Source organism: Mustela putorius, unplaced genomic scaffold (genome assembly GCF_011764305.1).
Source record: "Mustela putorius furo isolate JIRA1106 unplaced genomic scaffold, ASM1176430v1.1 tig00000876_pilon_pilon_pilon, whole genome shotgun sequence".
Lineage (NCBI taxonomy): Eukaryota > Metazoa > Chordata > Mammalia > Carnivora > Mustelidae > Mustela > Mustela putorius.
In genome coordinates this window covers 6,188,067-6,201,140 of record NW_025421506.1, presented here as the reverse complement: position 1 = coordinate 6,201,140, position 13,074 = coordinate 6,188,067, and positions in this window count along the sequence as shown.

Below are 13,074 nucleotides of genomic sequence, written 5' to 3'. Positions count from 1 at the left end.
TAAAATATTCAGTATTTTCTTTTCTTTTTTTTTTTTTTTTTTAGATTTTATTCATTTATTTGAGAGAGTGAGCAAGAGAGAGAGAGAGAAACACAGAGGGTGAGGGAGAAGCAGACTCTATTGAGCAGGACCCTGAGATCATGACCTGAGTAAAAGGCAGACACTTGACTTACCGAGCCACCCAAGTGCTGCTCAGTATTTTCTTTTTAAAAAAATGTTTGTTAATGGGGCGCCTGGATGGCTCAATCAGTTAGGCATCTGACTCTTAAAGATTTTATTTATTTATTTGACAGAGAGAAATCACAAGTAGATGGAGAGGCAGGCAGAGAGAGAGAGAGAGAGGGAAGCAGGCTCTCTGCTGAGCAGAGAGCCCCATGCGGGACTCCATCCCAGGACCCTGAGATCATGACCTGAGCCGAAGGCAGCGGCTTAACCCACTGAGCCACCCAGGCACCCAGCATCTGACTCTTGATTTTGGTTCAGGTCATGATCTCAAGAGTTGTGGGATTGAGCCCCACTGTGAGCTCCTCACTGGACATGGAGCCTGCTTGGGATTCCCTCTCACCCTCTCTCTATGCCTGTTGCCAGCTTTACTCTCTCTCTAAAAACAAATAAATAAATAAAATAAAGAAAAATAAAAATAAACACATGCACCCCAATGTTTATAGCAGCAATGTCCATAATAGCCAAACTATGGAAAGAATCTAGATGTCCATCTGCAGATGAATGGAAAAAGAAGATGTGGTGTATACACACACAGACACAGACACAGGCTTGCACACACACACACACACACACACACACACACATGAATATTATGCAGCCATCAAAAAATGAAATCTTGCCATTTGCTAAGCGAAATAAGTCAATCAGAGAAAGACAATTATCACATGATCTCACTGATATATAGAATTTGAGAAACAAGGCATAGAATCATGGGGGAAGAGAGGAAAAGTGAAACAAGATGAAACCAGAGAGGAAGACAAACCACAAGAGGTTCTTAATCTCAGGAAACTGAAGGTTGCTGGAGTGAAGAGGGGTGGGAGGGATGGGTGGCTGGGTGATGGACAGGGTATATGCTATGGTGAGCTCTGTGTATTGTGTAAGACTGATGAATCACACACCTATACCCCCAAAACAAATAATACATTATATGTTAATTTAAAAATTAAAAAAATATACTTGCTATTACTAAGGCAGCAGAGACAAAGTAGGTTTTACTATTTATTAGAAAGTTATTTTAAATAAAAGCAACCACATAAATCGAAGACAACAGTCACCAGTCTTGGGGGAAAGTGTAGCTTTGGTGGCTCTCTATGGATCATTTGGGCATGAAGTAGTTCCTCTTCTATACTTTTAAGAATGACAGAGAGAATTTTCTCTCCTGCCCCAGGACCTCTGCTTGGAGGGAATATGGCTCACTTCCTAAAATTCTTTTGTGTCCTGCTCAGATGTCTCCTTATCAGAAAGACCTTCACTGGCCAGCCCATGAAAAGCTCCATTTCTTCCTCCATAGCATTGTCCATATCAATTTCCATTGATTTGTTTGTTGTCTGTCTCCCTCCACTAGAATGTGAGCTCTGAGAACATAGATTTTGTTTTGTTCATTGCCGTATCCTCAGTGCTGAAAAAAAGTGATTGGCATGTACTTGGCACTCAATAAATATTTGTTGAATGAATGGGTGTAGAATGTCTAAAAACTCTACTTGCAGCTAAATAGAACTGCTAAGAAATGCAGTGTACTCGATTCTTTGGCTTAGCATCACAGATAATTTCACCATTATAGTAAGTTTTTTTTAAGTGGCTCGGTTTCCTAAATCATTATGTAATTACCCTCTTAAGGCTGAGTGAGCATTTAAAAGTGCAATCTCTAAACTGTCTTGCCTATATGACATCTCTGCTATTGACATTATCATTTAGCAAACATTGTGATGGGACATACCATTAGGTATGTCTCCTAGGACAGGAGAAACCAGGCTGCAGTAAGCACCATAGCATAAAAGGGAAGAGGAGGGGACTTTGTGCCAGTTCCAACCCATCCCATGTCAGCCAGATGGCCTCAGTAAAACCATTTAACCTCTTTGAGACTCTTTTCTTCACTTGTGAAATGCAGGTACCCTGCCAAGTCTACCTAACTTGGTATTGTGAGGGTGAAATGAGAAAATATATAGAAGTGCTTTGAACACCTGAAAAGCATCATGAAAACATAAGGTGTTATAAGTATGCCAAAGTGATAATCCATCATCAACTATTTTTTTTTTTAAAGTAGGCTCCATGGACAGTGCAAAATCTGATACAGAGCTTGAACTCACGACCGGGGGATGAAGACCTGAGCTGAAATAAAGAGTCAGATGCTTAACTGACTGAGCCCCCCAGGCACTCCTCAGTCATCAACTTTTAATAAAAGCACCTGGTGTAACTGGGGGACTGTGCTAGAGCTGCAGGAGAAGTCTACATCTAAGCTCACAGGCTTTCCGTTTAGTTAGAGGGCTGGGTGATAGCATGCACCTTGAAAATTTGCTCATCTGACTAATAATACATTCATCTCCAAAATATGTCTCAGATACAAATGTAACCTTTAAAATCATTGCTGATTCACATTGTATCTTGACATGTTAATTTATATCAAGGGTGGCTAATTGAGCCTTAAGCCCCTTATCAGTTTGAGTCCAACCCTGTGTGTGTGTGTGTGTGTGTGTGTGTGTGTGTTCTTTTGGGCTTTATTCTTCTGTTCATATTGATTTTTAAAAAATTATATGAGTAATATAATTACTGGGTGGCTCAGTCAATTGAGTGGCTGACTCTTGATTTCAGCTCAGGTCATGATCTCAGCGTCCTGGGATCAAGTTCCACATCTAGGTCCATGCTCAGTGAGGAGTTTGCTTGTGGATTCTCTCTCTTTCCCAGTTCCTCAGCCCCTCCTCCTGGTCATGCTCTCTCTCTGAAATAAATAAATAAAATCTTTTTAAAAATTATATAAGTAGTGCATGAATATTTCCACTGGAGAAGAAATGCAATATAGAAATGCTCCAAGAAGAAAAAAGCATCCTTTCATTCCTTCATCCATCATATTGTGTTTCTTTTATTTACCTATTAATTTAGTTAGTTTTAAAAAATATTTTAATTAATTAATTTATTGTTTATTTATTTGAAGGGGTGGAGCTTGAGTAGGAAGAGTGACAGAGGGCGAGAATCTCAAGCGCACTCTGTACTGAGCACAGAGCCCAATGCTGGCTTGATCCCCTGACCCTGAGATCATGACCAGAGCTGAAATCAAGAGTCAGACACTTAGCTTACTGAGCCACACAAGTGCTCCATATTGGGTTTCTTTTAAAACACACTTTAGGGATTCCTGGGTGGCTCAGTCAGTTGAGTGTCTGCCCTCAGCTCAGGTCGTGATCCCAGGATCCTGGGATCAAGTCCCACATCATGCTTCCTGCTACATTGGGGAGCATGCTTCTTTCTCTCCTTCTGCCTGCCTCTCTGCCTATTCGTGCTCTCTCTCTGATAAATAAACAAGTAATAATAATAAAATAAAACACTTTAAATGAATATCAATAAGGGGAAAATAACCATTGAGACAAGAAAAAGATAAAATCATACAAGATTTCTATACAAATGGTTAAAACATTGATAATTTCCCAGGGAAATTCAGATTGGCAAAAATGAACACATTAGAATTAGGAAATTTAAAAAGACTGATTTCCATAGAAAAGACAAAAAAATTATTAAGTAACCACCTCTAAGAAAAAGTGCCAGACCCAGATGATTTCACCAGAAAATTCTACCAAACCTTTAATATAGGACATTAAAAAGGAAAGAAAACATTCTAATTTCTTTTATGAAACAAACCTAATACTGATATCTAAACTAGATACAGTACAGAGAAAGAAAACTATTGACCAATATAATTAATGAATATTGATACAAAAATTTTAATTAAAATATTTCATAAAAAAAGTTCTATGCCACATTAAGAAAATAAAACACTGGGACCAAGTGGGATTTATTCCAGAAATACAAATCTGGTTTAATATTTAGAAAGTAATTAATAGCATACCATAATAACAAATCTAAGAAAAAGGTCATATCTCTATAGAAGTTGAGAAGGCCTTTAATAAATTAATACCTATTCATCATAAAAGCAGTTATATGGGAAGATAGGGATATAGGAATATAGGAATTAAAAAATATTTTTAAAGATATTTTTATTTAAATTCCCATTAGTTAACATACAAGGAAATATTAGTTTCAGGTGTACAAAACAGTGATTCAACACTTCCCAGTGCTCACCACAAGGGCCCTCCTTAATTCCCATCATCCATTTAACCCATCCTCTCACCCATCTCCCTTCTGGTAACCATCAGTTTGTTTTCTAAACTTAAGAGTTTGTCTCTTGGTATGCCTCTCTCTCTTTCTTCTCTTTGCTCATTTTGTTTTGTGTTTTAAATTCCACAGCTGAATGAAATCATATGGTATTTGTCATTCTCTGACTGATTTATTTCTTTTAGCACAATACTCTCTAGCTCTATCCATGTCACCGCAATGATAAGACTTCATTCTTTTTGATGGCTCAATAATATTCCATTTTAATATATATCATTTTTTAATTGACATATACTCTATTATTTGCCCCAGGGGAACAGGTCTGTGAATCGTCAGGTTTACACATTGCTCACCATACTCACCATATCACAAATGCTCCCCAATGTCCACAACCCAACAACCCTCTCCCTATTCCACCTCCCCCCAGAAACCCTCAATTTTTTGTGAGATTAAGGTTTGTCTCCCTCCAGATCCCATCTTGTTTCATTTTTTCCTTTCCTACTCCCCAAATTCCCCACCCTGCCTCTCAAATTCCTCATATCAGAGAGATCATATGATAGTTGTCTTTCTCTGCTTAACTTATTGTGCTTAGCATAATACCCTCTAATTCCACCCACATCATTGCAAATGGCAAGATTTCATTTCTTTTGATGGCTGCATAGTATTCTATTGTATATATAAAACATCATCTTTATCCATTTATCTGTTGATGGACATTTAGGTTCTTTCCATAGTTTGGCTATTATGGACATTGCTGCTATAAACATTGGGGTGCAATGCCCCTTCAGATCAGTACATTCATATCTTTAGGGTAAATACCCAGTAGTGCGATTGCTGGGTTATAGGGTAGATCTATTTTCAACTTTTTGAGGAACCTCCATGCTGTTTTCCAGAGTGGCTGCACAAGCTTGAATTCCCACCAACAGTGTAGGAGGGTTCCCCTTTCTCTGCATCCTTGCCAACATCTGTAGTTTCCCGACTTGTTAATTTTAGCCATTCTGACTGGTGTGAGATGATGTCTCATTGTGGTTTTTATTTGTATTTCCCTGATGCTGAGTGATGTTGAGCACTCTTTCATGTGTCTGCTGCCCATCGGATGTCTTCTTTGCAGAAATGTCTGTTCATGTCATTTGCCCATTTCTTGATTGGATTATTTGTTCTTTGGGTATTGAGTTTGATAAGTTCTTTATAGATTTTGGATAGTAGCCTTTTATCTGATATGTCATTTGCAAATATCTTCTCCCATTCTGTCAGTTGTCTTTTGGTTTTGTTGACTGTTTTCTTTGCTGTGCAAAAGTTTTGATCTTGATGAAGTCCCAGTAGCTCATTTTTGCCCTTGCTTCCCTTGACTTTGGTGATGTTTTTAGAAAGAAGTTGCTGTGGCTGAGGTAGAAGGGTATGCTGCCTGTGTTCTCCTCAAGGATTTTGATGGATTCCTGTCTTGCATTGAGGTCTTTCAACCATTTTGAGTCTATTTTTTGTGTGTGGTGTAAGGAAGTGGTCCAGTTTCATTCTTCTGCATGTGGCTGTCCAATTTTCCTAACACCATTTGTTGAAGAGACTGTCTTTTTTCCATTGGACATTCTTTCCTGCTTTGTCGAAGTTTAGTTGACTATAGAGTTGAGGGTCTATTTCTGGGCTCTCTATTCTGTTCCATTGATCTATTGTCTGTTTTTGTGCCAGTATCATACTGTCTTGATGATTACAGCTTTGTAATAGAGCTTAAAGTCTGGAATTGTGATGCCACCAACTTTGGCTTTCTTTCAACATTCCTCTGGCTATTCGAGGTCTTTTCTGGTTCCGTATAAACTTCAGGATTATTTGTTCAATTTCTTTGAAAAAAATGGATGGTATTTTGATAGGGGTTGCATTAAATGTGTTGATTGCTTTAGGTAGCATAGACATTTTCACAATATTTGTTCTTCCAATCCAGGAGCATGGAACATTTTTCCATTTCTTTGTGTCTTCCTCAATTTCTTTCATGAATCCTTTATAATTTTCTGAGTACAGATTCTGTACCTCCTTGATTAGGTTTATTCCTAGGTATCTTATGGTTTTGGGTGCAATTGTAAATGGGATTAACTCCTTAATTTCTCTTTCTTCTGTCTTGTTATTGGTATATAGAAATGCAACTGATTTCTGTACATTGATTTTATATCCTGACACTTTACTGAATTCCTATAAGAGCCTGTATGAGTTCTAGAAGTTTTGGAGTGGAGTCTTTGGGTTTTCCACATAAAGTATCATATCATCTGCAAAGAGTGAGAGTTTGACTTCTTCATTGCCAGTGTAGATGCCTCTTACTTTTTTTTGTAGTCTGATTGCTGAGGCTAGGATTTCTAGTACTATGCTGAATAGCAGTGACGGTTGTGGATGTCCTTGCCCTCTCAGTTTTTCCTCCATTGAGAATGATATTTGGTGTGAGTTTTTCATAGATGGCTTTGATGATATTGAAATATGTACTCTCTATCCCTATGCTTTGAAGAGTTTTGATTAAGAAAGAATGCTGTACTTTGCCAAATGCCTTTTCAGCATCTATTGAGATATCATATAGTTCTTGTTCTTTCTTTTTTTAATGTATTGTATCACATTGACTGATTTGCAGATGTTGAACCAACCTTGCAGCCCTGGAATAAATCCCACTTGGTCGTGGTGAATCATCCTTTTAATGTACTGTTGGATCCTTTTGGCTAGTATTCTCATGAGAGTTTTTGCATTGTGTTCATCAAGGATATTTATTGGTCTGTAATTCTCCTTTTTGATGGGATCTTTGTCTGGTTTTAGGATCAAGGTAATGCTGGCCTCGTGAAATGAGTTTGGAAGTTCTCCTTCCATTTCTATTTTTTGGAACAGTTTCAGGAGAATAGGTATTAATTCTTCTCTAAATGTTTGGTAGAATTCCCCAGGAAGCCATCTGACCTGGGCTCTTGTTTGTTGGGAGATTCTTGATGACTGCTTCAATCTCCTTACTGGTTATGGGTCTGTTCAGGTTTTCTTTTTCTTCCTGGTTCAGTTTTGGTAGTTTATATGTCTCTAGGAATGCATCCATTTCTTCCAGATTGTCAAATTTGCTGGTGTACAGTTGCTCATAATTATGTTCTTATAATTGTTTGTATTTCTTTGGTGTTGGTTGTGATTTCTCTTTCATTCATGATTTTATTAATTTGGGTCCTTTCTCTTTTCTTTTTGATACATCTGGCCAGGGATTTATAAATCTTATTAATTCTTTCAAAGAACCAGTTCCTGGTTTCGTTGATTTGTTCTACTGTTTTTTGTTTTGTTTGGTTTGGTATGGTTTCTATTTCATTGATCTGATCTTTATGATTTCTCTTCTCCTGCTGGGTTTAGGCTTTCTTTGCTGTTCTTTCTCCATCTCCTTTAGGTGTAGGGTTATGTTGTGTACTTGAGACCTTTCTTGTTTCTTGAGAAAAGCTTGTATCACTATACACTTTCCTCTCAGGAGTGCCTTCGCTGTGTCCCAAAGATTTTGAAGAGATGTGTTTTGATTTTCATTTGTTTCCATGAATTTTTTCAATTCTTTTTTAATTTCCTGGTTGACCCATTCATTCTTTAGTAGGATGCTCTTTAGCCTGCATGTATTTGAGTTCTTTTCAACTTTCCTCCTGTGATTGAGTTCTAGATTCAGAGCATTGTGATCTGAAAATATGCAGGGAGTGATTCCAGTCTTTTGGTACCAGTTGAGACCTGATTTGTGACCCAGGATGTGTCTATTCTGGAGAATGTTCCATGTGCACTAGAGAAGATTGTCTGTTCTGTTGCTTTGGGATGGAATGTTCTGAATATATCTGTGATGTCCATCTTGTCCAGTGTGTCATTTAAGGCCTTTATTTCCTTGTAGATCTTTGGCTTGGATGATCTATTTCAGTGAGGAGGGTGTTAAAGTCCCCTACTATTATTGTATTATTGCTGAAGTATTTCTTTGATTTTGTTATTAATTGATTTATACAGATGGCTGCTCCCAATTTAGGGGCATAGATAGTAAAAATTGTTAGATCTTCTTGTTGGACAGACCCTTTAAGATGATATAGTGTCCCTCCTCATCTCTTATTATAGTTAAAATCTAATTTGTCTGATATAAGGATTAAAATCTAATTTGTCTGATATAAGGATTGCTACCCCAACTTTCTTTTGCTGTCCTTTAGCATGGTAAATTGTTTTCCACCCCCTCACTTTAAATCTGGAGATATCTTTGTTTCTAAAATGAGTTTCTTGCAGACAGCATATTGGTGGGTCTTGTTTTTTTTATCCATTATGATACCTTGTGTCTTTGATTGGGGCATTTAGCCCATTTACATTCAGGGTCACTATTGAAAGATATGAATTTAGTGCCATTGTATTGCCTGTAAGGTGACTGTTACTGTATATTGTCTCTGTTCCTTTCTGGTCTACTACTTTTAGGCTGTCTCTTTGCTTAGAGGACCCCTTTCAATATTTCCTGTAGGGCTGGTTTGGTGTTTGCCAATTCTTATAATGTTTGTTTGTCCTGGAAGCTTTTTTATCTCTCCTTCTCTTTTCAATGACAGCCTAGCTGGATATAGTATTATTGGCTTCATGTTTTTCCTCATTTAGTGCTCTGAATATATCATGCCAATTCCTTCTGGTCTGCCAGGTCTCTGTGGTTATGTCTGCTGCCAATCTAAAATTTCTACCATTGTATGTTACAGACTTCTTGTCCTGAACTGCTTTCAGGATTTTCTCTTTGTCACTAAGACGTGTAAGTTTTACTATTAGATGACAGGGTGTGGACCTATTCTTATTGATTTTGAGGGGGGTTTTCTGTGCCTCCTGGATTTTGATGCTTGTTCCCTTTGACATATTAGGGAAATTCTCTACTACTCCAATATACCTTCTCCCCTCTCTCTCTTCTTCTGGGATCCCAATTATTCTAATATTGTTTCGTCTTATGGTATCATTTATCTCTCAAATTCTCCCCTTGTGGTCCAGTAGTTTTTTGTCTCTCTTTTCCTCAGCTTCTTTATTGTCTGTCATTTGGTCTTCTATATCACTAATTCTCTCTTCTGCCTCATTTATCCTAGCAGTAACACCCTCCATTTTCTATTGCACCTCATTAATAGCTTTTTAAATTTCAACTTGGTTAGATTAGATTTTAGTTCTTTTATTTCTCCAGAAAAGGTTTCTCTAATATCTTCCATACCTTTTTGGAGCCCAGCTAGCACCTTGATAATTGTCATTCTGAACTCTAGTTCTGACATATTACCAATGTCCATATTGACTATCCTAGCCATCAGTAGTGCCTCTCATTCTTTTTTTTATAGTGAGGTTTTCTGCCTTGTCATTTTATCCAGTTAAGGATATATGAACGAGAGAATAAAATACTAAAAGGGTTGCAAAGACCCCAGAAAAATGTATGCCAAATCAGAAAAGACCCAAAACTGGGGGGGGGGGGATAAATAAAAATTATATGTGTGTGTGTGTGTGTGTGTGTGTATCAGACTAGTGAATAGAACAGAGCCACCCAGTTGGTTGATTTGGGGTGTATTCTGGTGTCTTAGAAGAAACTACCTCCTAAAATTTTAATATATATATATATATACACACACACACACACACATACAAAATAAGGGTAAACACAGTGAAGGGATAGAATATGATTGTAAAGATGAAAATTTAAAAAAATTCTAAAAAAGGAAGTGATAAGATAAGTTTGTTGGAAAAAGAAAAGAAAAGTAGAGAGAATGTGATCAGGCTGGAGACTAGAACAAAGCCATGTACTAGATTTAGTGTATATTTTGATCTATTAGAAGAAATTGTATCCCAAAATTTTAAAGAAAAGGAAACTATATTTATACAAAAAATAAGGTTAAATACAATGAAGGGGATAAAATATGACTATAACAATAAAGATTTAAAAAAAAACTTTTTTTAAAAGGTGGTGTTAAGATAAACTAGCTTAAAAACATTAAAAGAAGGGGCGCCTGGGTGGCTCAGTGGGTTAAAGCCTCTGCCTTCGGCTCAGGTCATGATCTCAGGGTCCTGGGATCGAGCCCCGCATCAGGGTCTCTGCTCAGCAGGGAGCCTGCTTCCTCCTCTCTGCCTGCCTCTCTGCCTACTTGTGATCTCTGTCTGTCAAAAAAATAAGTAAAATCTTTTAAGAAATTAAAGAAAAATAAGTAAAAATATTAAAATAAGAAAGAGGAAAAGTTTAAAAAGATAGAAAAAGAAAAAAATAAAATTAAGAAAATTTAACTTTGCAAGACTAAAGGATCATGGGGGAAAAGCCATGAATTCCATGCATTGCTTTCCACTAGCTCTGGAGTTCCACTGCTCTCAATGATTTGTGAACTTGGTCTTGGCTGGACGTTCTTGGTGATCTTCTGGGGGAAGGGCCTGTTGTAGTGATTCTCAAATGTCTTTGCCTGATGCGGAATTGCACCACCCTTGCCAGGGGCTGGTCTAAGTAGTCTGCTCCAATTTGGGAGCTTTTGTTCCCTGAAAGCTTGCCATAGAGCTCTGGAGAACAGAAATGAAAATGGTGGCCTTCCAATCTCTGGCCCATAGGAGCCCAGAGTTTGGGTTCCCACTTCTTAGGGCTCCCTCAGAGAAAAGCAGTCAATCCCTCCCATCTCCCTGGTCTCTGGCTGCACTCTGAGTCACCCAACCTGTGACCCAGTGTTTCTATCTCTGGCGCACAGCCCTGTTTGGAGTCTCCAAACCCAGCAGACTCCTGCTGTGCACTCCCACTGCTCCCCCCAGAGGAGGAATTGGGGGGGGGTGGTTCTCTCCGGATCTGCCACTTGTGGTTTCCCTGCTGGAAGAGCAGTGGCCTGACTGTGCCTTGGTTAAGGTAACCCCAAGCTGAGAGCTCACACCTTGACTCTGTCTCCGCAGCTGGCTTCCCCGCTCTGACACTGGGGAGCTCTGCCACACTCAGACACCCCCGATCTTCCTGTGACCCCATTGGTCCTGAGACCACACTGTCCCTGTGAGGGCTCCACCCTCGCTTAGCCTCTGGAGCGCTGTCCTTCAGTGGAGCAGACTTCTAAATGTTCAGATTTTGTGCTCTGCTGCTCCTCCACTTGCCAGCAGCCGGTCCCTCCCCCTGCAGTCCAACTGCCCATCTCTTCGGATTCACTTCTCCTCACATCATACCTCCCAGAAAGTGGTTGATTTTCTGTTCCTAGAATCGCTGCTCTTCTTCTATCTCCTGTTTATTTGTAGGTGTTTGGAATGGTTTGATAACCATCTTGCTGAACTCCTGGGACGTGATGACATTTCAGTCCCCCACTCCTTCGCCATCTTGCCTGCACTCTATATATCGTATTTTCTTTATCCATTCATCAGTTGATGGACACGGGCTATTTCCATAATTTGGCTATTATAGATAATGCTTCTATAAAAAAACATTGCCTGTGTGTATCCTTTTGAACTAGTATTTTCATTAAAAAATACTTTCTTAACACACACACACACACACATGAACACCTGCTCCTAAAGATAATTTCTGACTTAGTGGTCAAATGCTACCAGCAATGCTTTTAGGGCTGGAAACAAGACAAGAATGCACACTACCTACTACTGTCCAACATTGTAGTAAGGTATTAGCCAATACAATTAGATATGAGAAATCAACTAGAGGCATTAGAATGGGTAAAGAAGAAGTAAAACTATTTATATTTGCAGATGATATGATACTATACCTGCATACCCCAGAAAAACCAATGATAAATTTAAGATAAACAATAAAAGAATTCAGTGAAGTAGTAGGATATAACATTAACATATAAAAATCAATAGCCTTTAGATACACATACAATAAACAGAAGGCAATGTTAGAGACAACACTGTTTACTATAGCAAAAAACAAGATAAAGTACTTAGAATTAAATTTAACAACAAATGTGTGAGAGCTATATGAGAAAAACCTTAAAGCACCACTGAAGGGAGCCCTAAGAAGTGGGAACCCAAACTCTGGGCTCCTATGGGCCAGAGATAAATAAATAGGCTTGAACAAATAGAAAGGTATCTCCTGTTCCTGGATAGAATGACTGAACATTTCAAAAATGTAAGCTCTCCCTAAGTTAATTAGTAGAGTTAATGCAGTTCCAAGAAAACTATTAGTAAACCATTTTATACAGTCAGACAAGTTGATACTAAAGCTCATATAGAAAAGCAAAAACACAGGTATAGCCAATAAAACACTGAAAAAGAAAAGCTGTTTGGGCCAGCTTTACTAGGTATTAATACATAAAAGTCATTATAATCAAAATAGTGTGGTACTGGTGCATGAATGTGCAAGTGCATCAGTGGAATACAACAGAAATTTAGAATTAGACCCAAGTACATATGGAAACAGTTTGTAACAAAAGTGACATCTCAAATCACTAAGGTAAAAATGAAATTTCTAATAAATTTGTTCAACAAAAATTCCATGAATCAAGTCAAAAGACAATTGACAACCAGGGAGAAAATATTCAGAAAATACACCACAGACAAGAGAATAATATTTTAAAATATATAAAACTCTCAAAAAATTATGGGACATGATGCTCATAATGAAAAAGACAGATAAAAGCAAGTGTTGCTGAAAAAATTGTAATCTTCATACACTGCTGGTGGGAATGTAAAATGGAAGTGTAGCTTTAGAAAACAATTTAGCAGTTCTTTAAAAAGTAAAACATATAGTTGCCATATGACCCAGCAATTCCAATTCTAGGTATTATCCAAAAGAAATAAAAAATATATCCAAATAAAAACTTTTACATAAAT